We start from the raw sequence: 13296 nt of genomic DNA on the forward strand, positions 1-13296 counted from the left end.
TGCACAAATGCTGTTCTTTTGCCTCTTGGGGTATTGGCGCAAGTAGATTGTTGGCCACATACTGTTACCAATACAATCATTCAAGTGAAGATGGCTTACATCATTATAAAAGAGATCATCAATAACCAAAAGTCATGTTACAGAGAATACCCTTTCAAACCCAATCCAGGCATAAACAAGATTTGCAAGGTTTAGTCAATGGCATGCTTACTTCAAATAACATCAAATAAAAACTATGAAAAAACCCCTTGTACGGAAGAATCAGGCTAATCCTTTACAATTCACTAAAGTGCACTCTGCCATGCTAAGAGACACACAAAAACGAAACACCCTGGTTGGGTCTGGTTGGAGGAGGGGCTCAGCTTGCTGTCCAGGTGACTGTGTGCCCACCACTGTAAGTCACCGCATCCACGGTCCAGTCTAGGCCAGGGTTCCCAGCCAGTGGGCTGGAATGCTCCCCACAAGCGTCCCCGGGGTCAGGGAGTGGGGTCAGCTTGTCCTGCTAAGACTCATGAAGCACTTTGCAGTTTCCATGCACATCTACTGCTACTAACCGGAAGCCCCTGAGAACAGGGACACTATTGCTCTGTTCCCTGTTCCATCCTCTGTGCCTTCGGAGCTCCACAAATCCTTGGTGAGCATACGAGTGGATCACTTCATGATCCTGTGAGACAAGCAGTGTAGCCCTCGCTACAAATGAGGAAACTGAGGCTCAGGACGACTGACTAGCCACATGGTCCATGGATGGTGGAACTTGAGCGTGGGGTTCTCCTAACCCTGAGCTCAGACACTCCTGCTTCCAAAGCGGAGGTCTAAGCAGGGTTTTGGAAACTGCTTCAAGCGCACATGGCAGAGAGAATTCATGCCAGACAAGGGGTCACCTGGTGATGGAAGAGCTGACAGGGCAAATAGAGGCGGTGGTAACTCAGAGATCGGCACCAGCAAGGAGACACTGCCTCCGTAGGGATGGCAGCACGGAGAGAGGAGGCGAGGTTACCCAAGCTGGGGGCTACAGCCCCACCATGGAAGCTAGAGCCCGTGGGCCTCTCGGGGGTGGGGGGGAGCTGGAGAAAAAGAGGAGCCTCACTCACTGCTATAGGAGGTGTCTGCGATTGGGACACAGGAGAAGTACTCCGGCTTCTTCCTTTCCCTGCCTTCCAGTCTCTCACCAGTGCACGGCCTTGGTCAAACCCAGCTGGAGGCCAGCCGGCAAAGAGACTGAGAAATGAAGCCTGCAGGGGTTGAACAGGAGAAGGCCAGGAATGGGTCCTAGGATGGACAAACAGGCCCGGGAATGGACAGGACACTACTTCATATCCATTCATTAAATAATTAAAAATTATTCATTGAGCATGTGTCATTTGCCAGGCACTATGATAGACACAGAGATATACCAGATGCCACTTTTCTTACTCATCATGGGCAAGAGTTTTGGTGGAAGCAGCTAGAGGAAACAGGGGGGAGGTCTAACTCATCCCTTTGCTGGGGGGAGTGGGGTGTGAAGTGCACCTTTATGGAGTTCATGCAGGTATCAGACTCTACACACGGGATCTCACTCAATCCTTAATTCCTCAACGTAGCTCTGTAGATTACTACAGTAAGGCCATAATGATATGGTATTTTTTTCCTTCCCACTTCACGGATGAAGAAACAGGGGCTCAAAGAGGTTAAGTAAGTTGCCAACGTTATACAGCCCGTGAGTGGCAAAGCTGGGATTCTAGCTCAGGTCCCTCTCACCCTGAACCCCAGCTCCACCCGCACAAGGTGCTGTCCCTGGACTTCTGCTCCTGAAGTCTGTGCAAATGGCCGGTCCCAGCTCCTGCAGCATTCTAGCCCCTGGAAGTGGGGCTTCCAGGGGGACCCCCTGCTCCGGCAAGGACTCAGGAAAGGCCCAGCACCCGAGTCCCAGCTGGGGCTGGTAAGCCCTGTTACCAGTGGTTACAGAAACTGTAAGCCTTGGGGCGCCTGGGTGGCTCAGTCAGTTAAGCATCTGGCTTCAGCTCAGGTCATGATCTCACAGTTTGTGAATTTGAACCTCACATTGGGCTTGCTGCTGTCAGCACAGAGCCTGCTTTGGCTCATTTGTCCCTCCCACCCCACCTCTCTGCCCCTCCCCCACTGGTTCTCTCTCTTCCTCTCTAAACAAAGAAACAAACAAACAGACAAACTTAAAAAGAAACTGTAAGCCCTAAAAAAGTAAAAACACACATTGTGTTTTCACTCATTGGTCTCACTAATGACTTATTGATTCAAACATCTCCTTTATTTATTGAGTTATGACTGCCCCTGGGGTCTATAGCACTGGAAACAGAAATTCTGGTTTAAAATGTTGAGAAGAATTTTCTTAACCTAAAATGAAACTTAAAATCTGAAGGCAAAAACGATTTAAAAAATCAAAAAGAAACAAAATTTAAGTTATATATTCTCAAAGGTGAAAGGGGCCTCTATACACCAGATGACAGTATTTGTCAATTTCTTCTCTTCATTCACTCACAAAGAACCTACTACGTACAGGCTGGCTGGCCTAAGGGAGTGCCACCAAAGTGATACACATGCTTAAGAAATCTGTCAGTGTGGTTCGGGAAGCAGACTGTACACAGAAGTAGAGCTTCAAAGTCTAGAAAGTGGAGACGGGAGGGCTTTGTGAAGTACTATGTGAATTAAAAGCGGGTAAGGCTTGGGGTGCCTGGGTGGCTCAGCCGGCTGAGTGTCTGAGTCTTAAGTTCAGCTCAGGTCATGATCTCACGGTTATCCAACTATAACATCTGGCTCTATGCTGACAGTACAGAGGCTGCTTGGGATTCTCTCTCCCTCTCTGCCCCTCCCCCGCTCATGCGCACACACACACACACACACACACACACACACACACACTCTCTCTCTCTCTCTCTCTCTCTCTCTCTCTCTCTCAAATTAAAAAAGAGAAGTGGTCAAGCCTTGACCAGTGGACAATGAGAAAGAATCTTTTCATCAGAGGGAACAGCAAGAGTGAAGGCAGTACTCTTGAAAAAGCAAGCACTCAGGGAGGCTGAAAACCGCTTCCTGTCTTGTGGACACAGTGTGAGGAGACTAGCAACAGGAGAAGAGAGAAAGGAGGCAGGCAGGGGTTAGGTTACAGAGGGCTCTCCATGCCGTATAAAGGTACTCAGACACAAGTACCCATGCTGGGCTCTGCAAGGCATCCAAATACAGGGTAGCTCTATTTTCTGAGTCTACAAAAGGCCATTTTATTATGAAAGGACAAAAATTCGTTCCCGCATGTGCTAACCTGTGGCAAGTGGGATACACTGACGATGTGAGGTATGGAGCTGAGGGTCAGATCTGGGTTCACATCTTAGCCCTACCACTTAGTAAGTCAATTGATCTCTCTTAGCTTGAGTTCCTTAGCAAAGTAGAATCAATGCTGTATAGCTCATGGAGTGCTGGGAGGATTACATGAGAAAATGCAGGCATGAAAAGTGTGACGGAATGAAGAGAATGAAAAGATAAGCCATGGACTGGGAGAAAATATTTGCAGAAGACATACCAGATAAAGGATTTGTATCCACAATATACAAAGAACTCTCAAATTCAACAACAAGAAAATAATGCGTTAAAAGTTGGGCAAAAGATCTGAACAGACACCCCAGCAAAAAAGATACACAGATGGCAAGCAGGTGTATCAAAAGTGTTCAACATCATACATCATTAGGGAATTTCAAATGAAAACCATAATGAGATACCTCTACACGCCTACTACAATGGCCCAAATCCAGAACACGGACAACATCAAATGCTGGTGAGGATGCGGAGCAACAGGAACTCTTGTTCATTCATGGCAGGAATGCAAAATGGTACAGCCACTTTGGGAGACAGTTTGGCAGTTTCTTTCAAAACTAAAAATATTCTTATCATATGAGATCCCAGCAATTGCTGTCTCTGGTAGTCACCCAAATGAGTTGAAAACTTATGTCCACACAAAAACCTGCACACAAATGTTTATAGCAGCTTTACTCACAACTGCCAAAACTTAGAAAACAACCAAGATGTCCTTCAATATATAAATGGGTAAACAAATGTAGTATATCCATAGAGTGGAATATCATTCAGTGGTATTTAGAGATAAATTATCAAGCCATGAGAAGACATGGAGGAAACTTAAATGCATACCGCTAAGTGAAACAAACCAGTCTGAAAAGGCTTCAGACTGTGTGATTCCAACTCTGGGATGTTCCAGTATGGACACAGGAAAAAGATCAGTGGTTGTCAGGGACTAGGTTGGGGGATGAACAGGTGGAGCACAGGGGAGTTTTAGGGCAGTGAAACTATTCTGTACGATACTGTGATCAATACCTGTCATTGTACATTTTCAAAATCCCTTCGAACTACATAATACAAAGAATAGACTCTAATGTAAATTGCGGGCTTTAGCCAATAATAATGGCTCATCAATTGTAACACATGTATCACACTCATGCACAGTGTTAATAATAGGGGAATCTGAATGTAGGTGGGAGGGAGGCAGTATATGGGAATTCTTGTATGTTCTGCTCCCTTCCTCTGAAACCTAAGACTGCTCTAAAAAAAACAGTGCTAGGACAGTGCCTGGTATGAAGCAGATGATTAATAAACGGTGGCTCTGGGCTGGATGTGAGGCAGGCTGTGAGCGGAGGGCTGAGATGCTTAGAAATGTAGTGTTCCCATTTGCCCTTCGGTACCAAATGAAAATTCATCTTCTGTGGAGGCAAGAAGCTACTGCATGTACACTTTAAAGGGCAGAATTCAGCCATAGGCTCCCCAGAAAGGGACTGCAAGGGGTAGCAGTGTCCTCATGGTTTATTTATTCCTTCTGGGAGATGCTAATATTATTCTGCATCCCCTTCTCCTTCTAACTTTATATAATTAGAAGGATAAAAAATTGTGTTTATCCACAGGCACATGGAGAAAGATGGGGCAGCGGGCGATGGGAAGGAGTTTATACAAGGTAATTTACAGGCAGCCCAGAATGTTCATTATGCTCTATCTACATTTCGCAAGCCTGAGAAACAGCTAATTTGGTACTCCTTGTTTGATATTCCAGACAAGGAGAGGAGTTGAGAAGAGTCATACAGAGGAGAAGCAGACCCCTCCGTGGTGAGGTGAGCAGAGGCTGGCCCCACCTGGTTCTCAGCTGAGGTGGGAGACGGGCAAGGATGGGCTTGTGGGGAGAAGACAACGGGTGGCAGCCAGAGAAGGGGAGACATTACTGCAATGACTCTATAGAGATCCAAAGAGCTCCCTCGAACACAACGCCAGGGGAACAGAAACACTGTCCCTCTGGAATCAATCTGTTCCTTGTCATTTTAAGACAAAGACCAGTGGTATGCTGCTAAATGTTTAACAAACAGCTCTCTGGAGGGAAAAAAAGGCCCTGATTGGTACAGTCTGCTGATTTCTGTGGTATAAATACTCCCACCACGACTAATTTCAAGCTACCAACATGGCATCAACTAGCTCACAAGATTCCTGAAAATTTAACAATCTGTTCTTGCAAGCTGGTATGAATCCACTCAGGGCACCACTAACAAGGAACAAAGCCTTACCAGAGCCCATGCTGCTTTGCATGATCTGATGGTTTGGGACCCACTTCCCAGTCCAGCCTCATATCTCCCTCCCTAAACGCTAAGCTGATAACTATGCTCTTTTTTCCGTTGCTCAAATGCACAATGTCTACTCTGACCACAGGGCCTTTGCACATGTAAAGGAACACCCCCAACCTACCTCCATAAGTCTGGGAACATCTCATTCTTCAGGTCTCAGCACAGTGTTCCTTACTCAGGAAGTTTCCTATGATCTCTTTACTCCAGACTCTGAGAGCTCCCTGTACTTATCTTCAGAGCTCTTAGAACAGCTGTATTTCTGTGACGACCTGATTAACCCGTGGCTCCCGTCTTCACATCCTATTTAGGGAAGGGCACCCTATATACTGAAGTTGTCTACAGTGTGTGGCACCCAGCAGGTACTCAATAATTATTATAATTGTGTCTGAGAGGCTGGGAACCAGAAAGGGGCAGGGCCCCTTACTCAAAAGCCATTCAGCTGATTTTAGGTAACCTGGCCTCGGGTGCAAGGCTCTTTCCTGTGCACAGAACTGGCAGAGTGTGCCTGGATCCTGGGCTCAAATTTCCGCCTCTTCCCAGAGCTGACCCTTTACCCCACCCGCAGATCCATTCTGCCCTGTGCCCAGATTGGCGGCCAGCCCTGTCTTCCGCAGGAGAGACTAAGGGATCAGGTAGACTCTGGGGGCAGGCAGGAGCTCTGTCACAGACCAACCATATCACCTGGGGCATGTTCCTTACCTTCCCTGAGCCTCCATTTATCCAACTATAACATCAAAATCAAATCTTCCTTTGTAGATATATTGCAAGGATTAAAAGAGGTAAGATATGAAAGCACCTGGGGTGTTGTAAGAAATCAAAAACAAATATGTAAATTCAGTTTAATTATTATTCTAGATCAGTGGTCCTCAAAATGTAGTCTCTTGACCAATAGCTTCAGCAATGCCTGGGAGCTTGTTAGAAATGCAAATTCTTTTTTTTTTTTTTAAATTTTTTTTTTCAACGTTTATTTATTTTTTGGGACAGAGAGAGACAGAGCATGAACGGGGGAGGGGCAGAGAGAGAGGGAGACACAGAATTGGAAACAGGCTCCAGGCTCTGAGCCATCAGCCCAGAGCCCGACGCGGGGCTCGAACTCCTGGACCGCGAGATCGTGACCTGGCTGAAGTCGGACGCTTAACCGACTGCGCCACCCAGGCGCCCCTAGAAATGCAAATTCTTGAGTCCCAGCCCAGACCTGCTGAGCCAGAAACTGCAGTGTGGGGCCCAGAAATACATAGTTTAACAAGCCCCCTAGGAGATGCTGATGCGCCCTCACGTCTGGGTGTGCAGATCGGTGTCCAATTATGTAGCATCGAAGTGCCCTGGTTATTCACTTCAATCTGTCTTGGGAAAGACCAAACTATCTTACTGGAATTGGGCCCTGAGACTGGAGACCCAGCCTGTGTTGGGTGGTGAGGCAGAGGAACTTACCCATGGGCAATGAGTAGGATGTTCCCTCCAGGTACCATTTTAGAAGCTTATGGAGGCTCAGCCGCTTGATTCTCATAGTAACCCTGTGAAGTCTCTCTAAATATCATCACCCCACTTGGAGGATGAGAAACTCAAGGCTCCAAGAAGTTTAACAACTCAGGAGAAGATGTAGGATCGAGAGCTTTCTCATGGAGTGGTGGGATCCCTACTCCTCCTGGAACCCCAAGACCCACTGCCCCTATCTACCCCTTCCATGCCAGTTCCAGTCCCAACACTGCCCATCCCACTGTGTTGCCACACCCACCCCGCAGGAGAGGGCTATTTCCTCCTGCATGCAGCTCTCACTCTGCAGACAAACCACAACCTCTCCTCCCCTCCTCCCCCACCAAAAGTAACCCAACAAATGGGTCTTCTTGAGTAGAATCCACTTAAAGAGAGAATCACTTGAGAGAGGTGGGGCTGGGGAGAGAATATCACTTGGATATATGATGTTCTTTCTTCCTGTCTTCCGGGCACTGAGGAAGGTAAAGAAAAGGTGTAATTTTTCAGAGAAAAGAGATTTGGCTCATTACGATGAACTGCGGAGCTGAAAAATCATTTCCTAGAAGGATTGGAAATGTTAATGCCATCATCTTGCACGAGTGGGTAGGGAGGGGGGAGACAATTCTGCTGAGACTGCCTGGGTACCTCATTGAAGCTAAAGGTCTGCACATTCAATCTTGATTGAATTACCATTATCAAGAGAGAGGGTGGCTGGGGAAGGGGAGGGAAACAGCCCGACGGTCTCCATACCTCCTTGTTCTGCCCATTCTGTGCTGGCTGGGTTGGGCGGCTCCCCTCTGCAGGGCCCTACATGGAGCCTTTGGCAGGCAGAGGGGTCAGGCCTGGCAGGGCAGAGCGCCTGGAGAAGTCACAGGCACAGTGGCCTACCTGATGCACTTACTGCTTCATCCTAAGCAGGCTGTCCAGCCTTCACCCAGTCAATGAGGGAACTTTCTGGAGGGAAGGAGGAGGGTTTCTCATTCAGGTTCCTTTGGAAGCAGAAGCTGAGACAAGGATTTGAGCGCAAGTAGCTGGTATGGGAGGTGACGCTGGGAAGGGGAATGGGAAGGACACGGAGAAAGGAAGGCATCTGGTAAGGGATGTGTCTTCAAGCAAGCTGCCACCGCAGATAGCTGTGGCTTCGCCCTGCTGGAAGCTCCAGTAAGTCTTTCCGTCTGAGGGGACAGTGGCCAGTGTGGGAGCACCCGCTCCCTGTCAGTGGCTTGGGGCTGCTCCTGGGGATGGTTCGTGTCCTAGCACCTCCGGCCTGCCCTGCAAGCCGGCAGAGGGGGCTCCAGCGGCCAGAACAAGTCCTGTGATGAACAAGGGCACTGATGACTTCTGCCCTAGCACCCATTTGTGGGACCCAGGCAAGGGCCACCCTCAGAGACTGCAAAGGAGAAGAGGGGGCCAAGTGTTGGGAGCACTGAAAAAGGCACCCATTTTGTCATCCCAGTGCTGTCTCCCAGGAGTCAGCAGAGAAAAGCCTCTGGGTTTATTCCGAATCTGGGTTCCTCCCTGGAAGTGAGAATGGCCTCTCTGAATTGCTCATCCCAGCCTGCCATTTTTCTGAGGTTAGAGCCCTTAGCATGTCCCATCTGCCCCCCACCACCTGCACCAAGAACATGATGTATTTTGATGCAGAAGGACTCCTTGCCAGGGACCATGTGGGACCCTGACAGCATGGGACCAGAGTGCTGGCTGTGGCTGTCCTGTACACTTGCTGTGTGACCTGGGCAGGGACTCTACATCTCTGGACCGCCGCTCCGTGCCTGTGAATTCAAAGAGGCTGGACTAAGTCTCAGCGGGGTTTAAAAGTCTCTGTATACCACATTTAGATTTGGTTTTCATTCATCTTAATTTGCCCTCTGTGCATGGAGAAACTGAGGGGCAGAGAGATGAAGTGACCTCACTGAAGGTCACATGCAGAAGGTCAAGGGCTGAACTGAGAACAGAACCCCACCTCTGCCTGGAGCCATGTCCAATATTCCAGTACACGGGGGCCCAGCGGATGAGGTCTGCAGATTCCCTTATTCTCTGGCTTTGGGTTGGGTGTGGCCAATGGCAAAGCACCTGCAGAAGACCGGATGAGCAGAGAACTCCATCAAGGTGCTCATTTCCTCAGCCCTGCTTGCTGGGGTCACCTGGGGCTGGCTGCAATGCCCCTGAGGGCCACGCCTCCGGCCAGGTCCTCTCTCTTTCTGGGGGTTCTGGCAGCTTCTCCTTGGGAGTATTTAGCCTCAAGCACTGCACTGTTCCTTGCCATCTCCTTAGAACTAGCTCCCACCTTTATACAAACAACACTTGATTAAATTCTGTTCAAATCATCCTACTTGAGGGCCCCATCTGTTTCCTGCTGGGACCCTGATGGATACCAGAAGGGGAGCCTCATTTGATGACATTGGCAACTCCTGAGCTCACTTCCTGTCCTCAGTGTAACTTCTTTCCAGCAGTCCAGGAAGCCCCCACCAGAACTTCTGCATGGGAATGCTTTGGTATTCTAGAAATTTCCCCTTGTCCACAGTCTCTGCCCAGAGCTGCTTGAGAGCAAAGAATTCTTTGTTCTGTTTCCCCATTCATTTCCTTCCCTTTCGCTTCCTTGCCGCTTTCACCCCTTGGAAGCCCCACTGTCTCTGTTACTAAATTCTGAACAGCCTCATTTGGAAGAAAGGGGTTATTTAGCCAGGGATTCTCTTTCATTGTTTCATTTGCAGGCAGTGCCCCCCCTCCTTCTCTCCCCCCTTTAATCTTTTCTGTCCTCCTGGCCTGGGCCTTTGTCCTCCACTCCAGCCTCCCGGAGCTCTGGGTTCCTTAAGATGCTAATCACACCCGGTTTTCTTCTTGTGCCAAGAATATTTCTATTTATCAAACCACGGCAGACTTTGCCTTAGGGAGGGACACATACAAGGGCAGGAACACTTCCTGTTCCTCCGGGCTGTTTCTCTTTTCACCTTTCTCGTTTCAATTCCAGGACTCTTTCTTTGCTCGGTTCCCCGGTATGTCTTCCAGGGCTTTTGAATGCACTGGTTGCCTGATACTGTCTCCTTTTGTATTGAGCGCAGACCCACTCCGGCCACAGTATACTGTAGAATTACTGACCCTTGAGATTCAGGCTTGTTCCAGCCCGTCAAGGTGGTATCGTTAGGTGTCTGAATTCCCTCTGCCTCCTCTCGGTTTGCCCAGAAGTGGATGTGAGAAGAGGGTTCCAGGGCACATAGTTTGTAAAGGAGCAGGGGCAGCAGTGAGGAAGGGACAGTGAGATGGCCGAGGAGGTAGCCCCCATAAGGGGGAGTTTTCAAGCTCGTTCCTGTGGTGGACAGCTGCTGCCCAGTCCCTGTGGGGTCTGGAAAAGGTGGAGAACACAGCCTCCGTGGGATGGTGAGGAGCTGGGCTACTTCACCGGCCAGGGAGAGACTGCCTTGGGCACGGAGAGTCCTGCCCCAGCTTTGCAGCAAGCCCTCAGGCGAAGAAAGGCAGACAGGGCAGCACGAGGGGGAATCTAGTGAGGCATCCAGGGCACACACCTCAAGGGGGCGCTCGCTCTCAGGGTCCTGCAGCCGAGGGTAGCATCTCCTTGAATGTTGCACTGTGGGTGCCTTGCCTGCTCACCCTAGTCTTGGTCCAGGATGCCAGACTGCCTGCTGGTGAGGCTGTGGGGTATGGGTGGGACACGTGCTGATAGCATCTTCTGCACCCCCAGTGGTGGAGTTTAATCCCTTTCATTGTTTTTCCTTGCTACCTGGAATCCTGCGTCCAAGGTACAGCTCTCACAGAGGACAGGGCTGTTCTCTTTCTGCCCCTTCCTGTGTCCTGTGTCTCTGCCCCCACCCAGGCTCAGGACTGTCTTCCTTACCAGCATATCACCGTGCCCCACATTGTCCTATTCCAGTCTTTCTCCCTCCAACCTTCCTGCGTATTTTCTATTTTACTTGAGAAGCCAGAAGGGAGAGGGCCATGGCTCAAGCCCTTTGGGGTTTTGCAGAGCGTCTGCTTGCCAACATTAAGTTCCTATTTACTAAGTTCCAGTCATATGCCAGGTTTGGGGACACAGAAGTATAAGACAGTCATCCACCTGCTGTCACACAGCATCTATTTTTCAGTGAGGAAAACAGCCAGTCAACGGACAGTCATCCAAATGCCTCTCAAATCACAGTGATGATAAGACATACATTGTGCTCAAGGAGTGAATAATGAATAATGAGGTTTTGACCAAATGTGAAGGGTCAGAAGAATTCCCTGAGGAAGTGGTGACCAAGTAGGATCTGAAGAATAAGTAGAACTTAGCAGAACAAAGAGAGGAGGGAAGGGCACTTTGATAGAACAGAATGTGCAAAGACCCTATGGCATGAATGAGCACAGAAAGCTCAAGGGACTGAATGAAGTATGGCTTAGCTGAGGAAACTGTGATGGAGAACACACAGTATGGAGTGAGAGTGGAGAGGTGGCTGAGGGCCTTCGGGTAGGAAGTGCTTAGAATGGAAGGAAAGAGGGGCACCTGAGTGGCTCAGTCGGTTAAGCATCCGACTTCAGCTCAGGTCATGATCTCACAGCTCATCAGTTTGAGCCCCATGTTGGGCTCTGTGCTCTCAGCTCAGAGCCTGGAGCCTGTTTCAGATTCTGTGTCTCCCTCTCTCTCTGCCCCTCCCCTGCTTACACTCTGTCTCTCAAAAAATAAATGTTACATTTAAAAAAATGCCAAGTGGAAAAAAATTAGAAATGAAGGAAAGGCAGTTGAAGGGTTTTCAGTAGGAAAATGACAGGATCCAATTCACATTTTGAGGAGGTCCTGCTGGCTTCTGTCAGATACCAGATAGGTGGAAAGTGGGGGGCAGATTAGATGTGCATCATCAGGAAGAAGGCTTGGGCAGAGTTCAGTTGAGAGAGGACAATGGCACAGCCAAGGTACTGGGTGCTGAGGATGAGGAGGGAGTCTGGAAGATACACAGCTTGGCTCGGCTTCTCATCCTTGGCCCCCACAGGCTTTCGCCTGGATGCCTGGCCCAGTCTGGATATTCTTGCCTCTCAGGGAGGCAGGGTCTGTCTCTTCACTATGTTCTAGTCATTTATCTTTTCTTGTCTGCACAACACCTTGGGAGGAAGATATTGTTGTATCCATTTTACAGAGAGAAGACTAAGGTTTGGCATGGTCACCTAAGGTTTCACAGCCTATAATTTAGTGAACCCTACAAAAACTCACAGTCTTATAGGGGGAACAGACAAGGGACCAGGTATTTTAGGACATGGTTTGCACGGTGTTGAAGCAGAGGATGGTCAGAGTGAGAAGCTACGTGTGCCTGGAACGGGACCCTGGGAGCAGAGATTGAGGGCCCAGCACAGGGCTGGCTCAGAGGGAGCTCACGCATCACAGGTCTTAATAATACATTTCCTGATTGTTTGAGCATCTCTTTCCAACACTTCACTTGCAAGAAATCTTCCTGCCTGCATTACTATCTTCCAAGAGACAAATTATAAGTGTTTTCTGATTAGTTCTACCATTCATAGCCCATTCCTAAATCAGCACAGGAAACAGCTAAGCTAAAACTTCTGCCTCTTTCTTCCTTTGCAAGCTGCCTGTATCTTATGCCTTCTTCCTCCAAGTTTTTTTCTTAGGCAATGTCTAGACAGTTAAACAAAACAAAACACTGAACTATGCTAGAAATAATTTGTTATTCAGGGTCCTTTTTTCCCCTCCTTTTTTTTTTTTTTTTTTTTTTTGGCTAGGCTGGGTTATCCTGAGAGTTGAGACCAGAAATGCTATACACACAATTGGTGAGATGTTAAAAGATTCAGGTTGACTACATCATGGTAGACAAAGGCTGTTAGAGACTCTTGTTCTAGTCAGACCACGTGGTCAACATTTTGTATGAGGTAACTTTGTCCTCTCTGTATTTATGTTGCTTTGAAGGCTGTACAGACTGATATTTGGCAGGGATAATACTGTGTGTGACCTGTGCATGGTGTGAAGGTCCATTACAATATCTCCCTCCCTCACCTTCTAGCACTGAATATTAGGCACAGTCACATACAAGTACTGTCACTGTTCTTGTTCAGGCCTCATCATCCTTTGCTGGGACCACTGCAGTAGCCTCTCGACTCGTCCCTCTGCCTCCAATCTCTCCCAGTCAGATCCACCCTCCCAATCAGCTACCCTCATGATCTTTCCAAAATGGACATCTGATCATGCCCATCCCCCACCAACCTGGCT

The 13296-nt window shown here is 48.6% G+C and overlaps 1 protein-coding gene across 16 annotated transcripts in view; it reads right to left on the reverse strand.

The window, feature by feature from the left end:
• PTPRT (protein tyrosine phosphatase receptor type T) overlaps nucleotides 1–13296 on the reverse strand; it is a 1080869-nt gene that overhangs the window by 69542 nt on the left and 998031 nt on the right. The gene's annotated exons all lie outside the window — the stretch shown is intronic.

This window comes from Puma concolor, chromosome A3 (assembly GCF_028749965.1).
Source record: "Puma concolor isolate L17-30 chromosome A3, mPumCon1.1.hap2, whole genome shotgun sequence".
Classification (NCBI taxonomy): domain Eukaryota; kingdom Metazoa; phylum Chordata; class Mammalia; order Carnivora; family Felidae; genus Puma; species Puma concolor.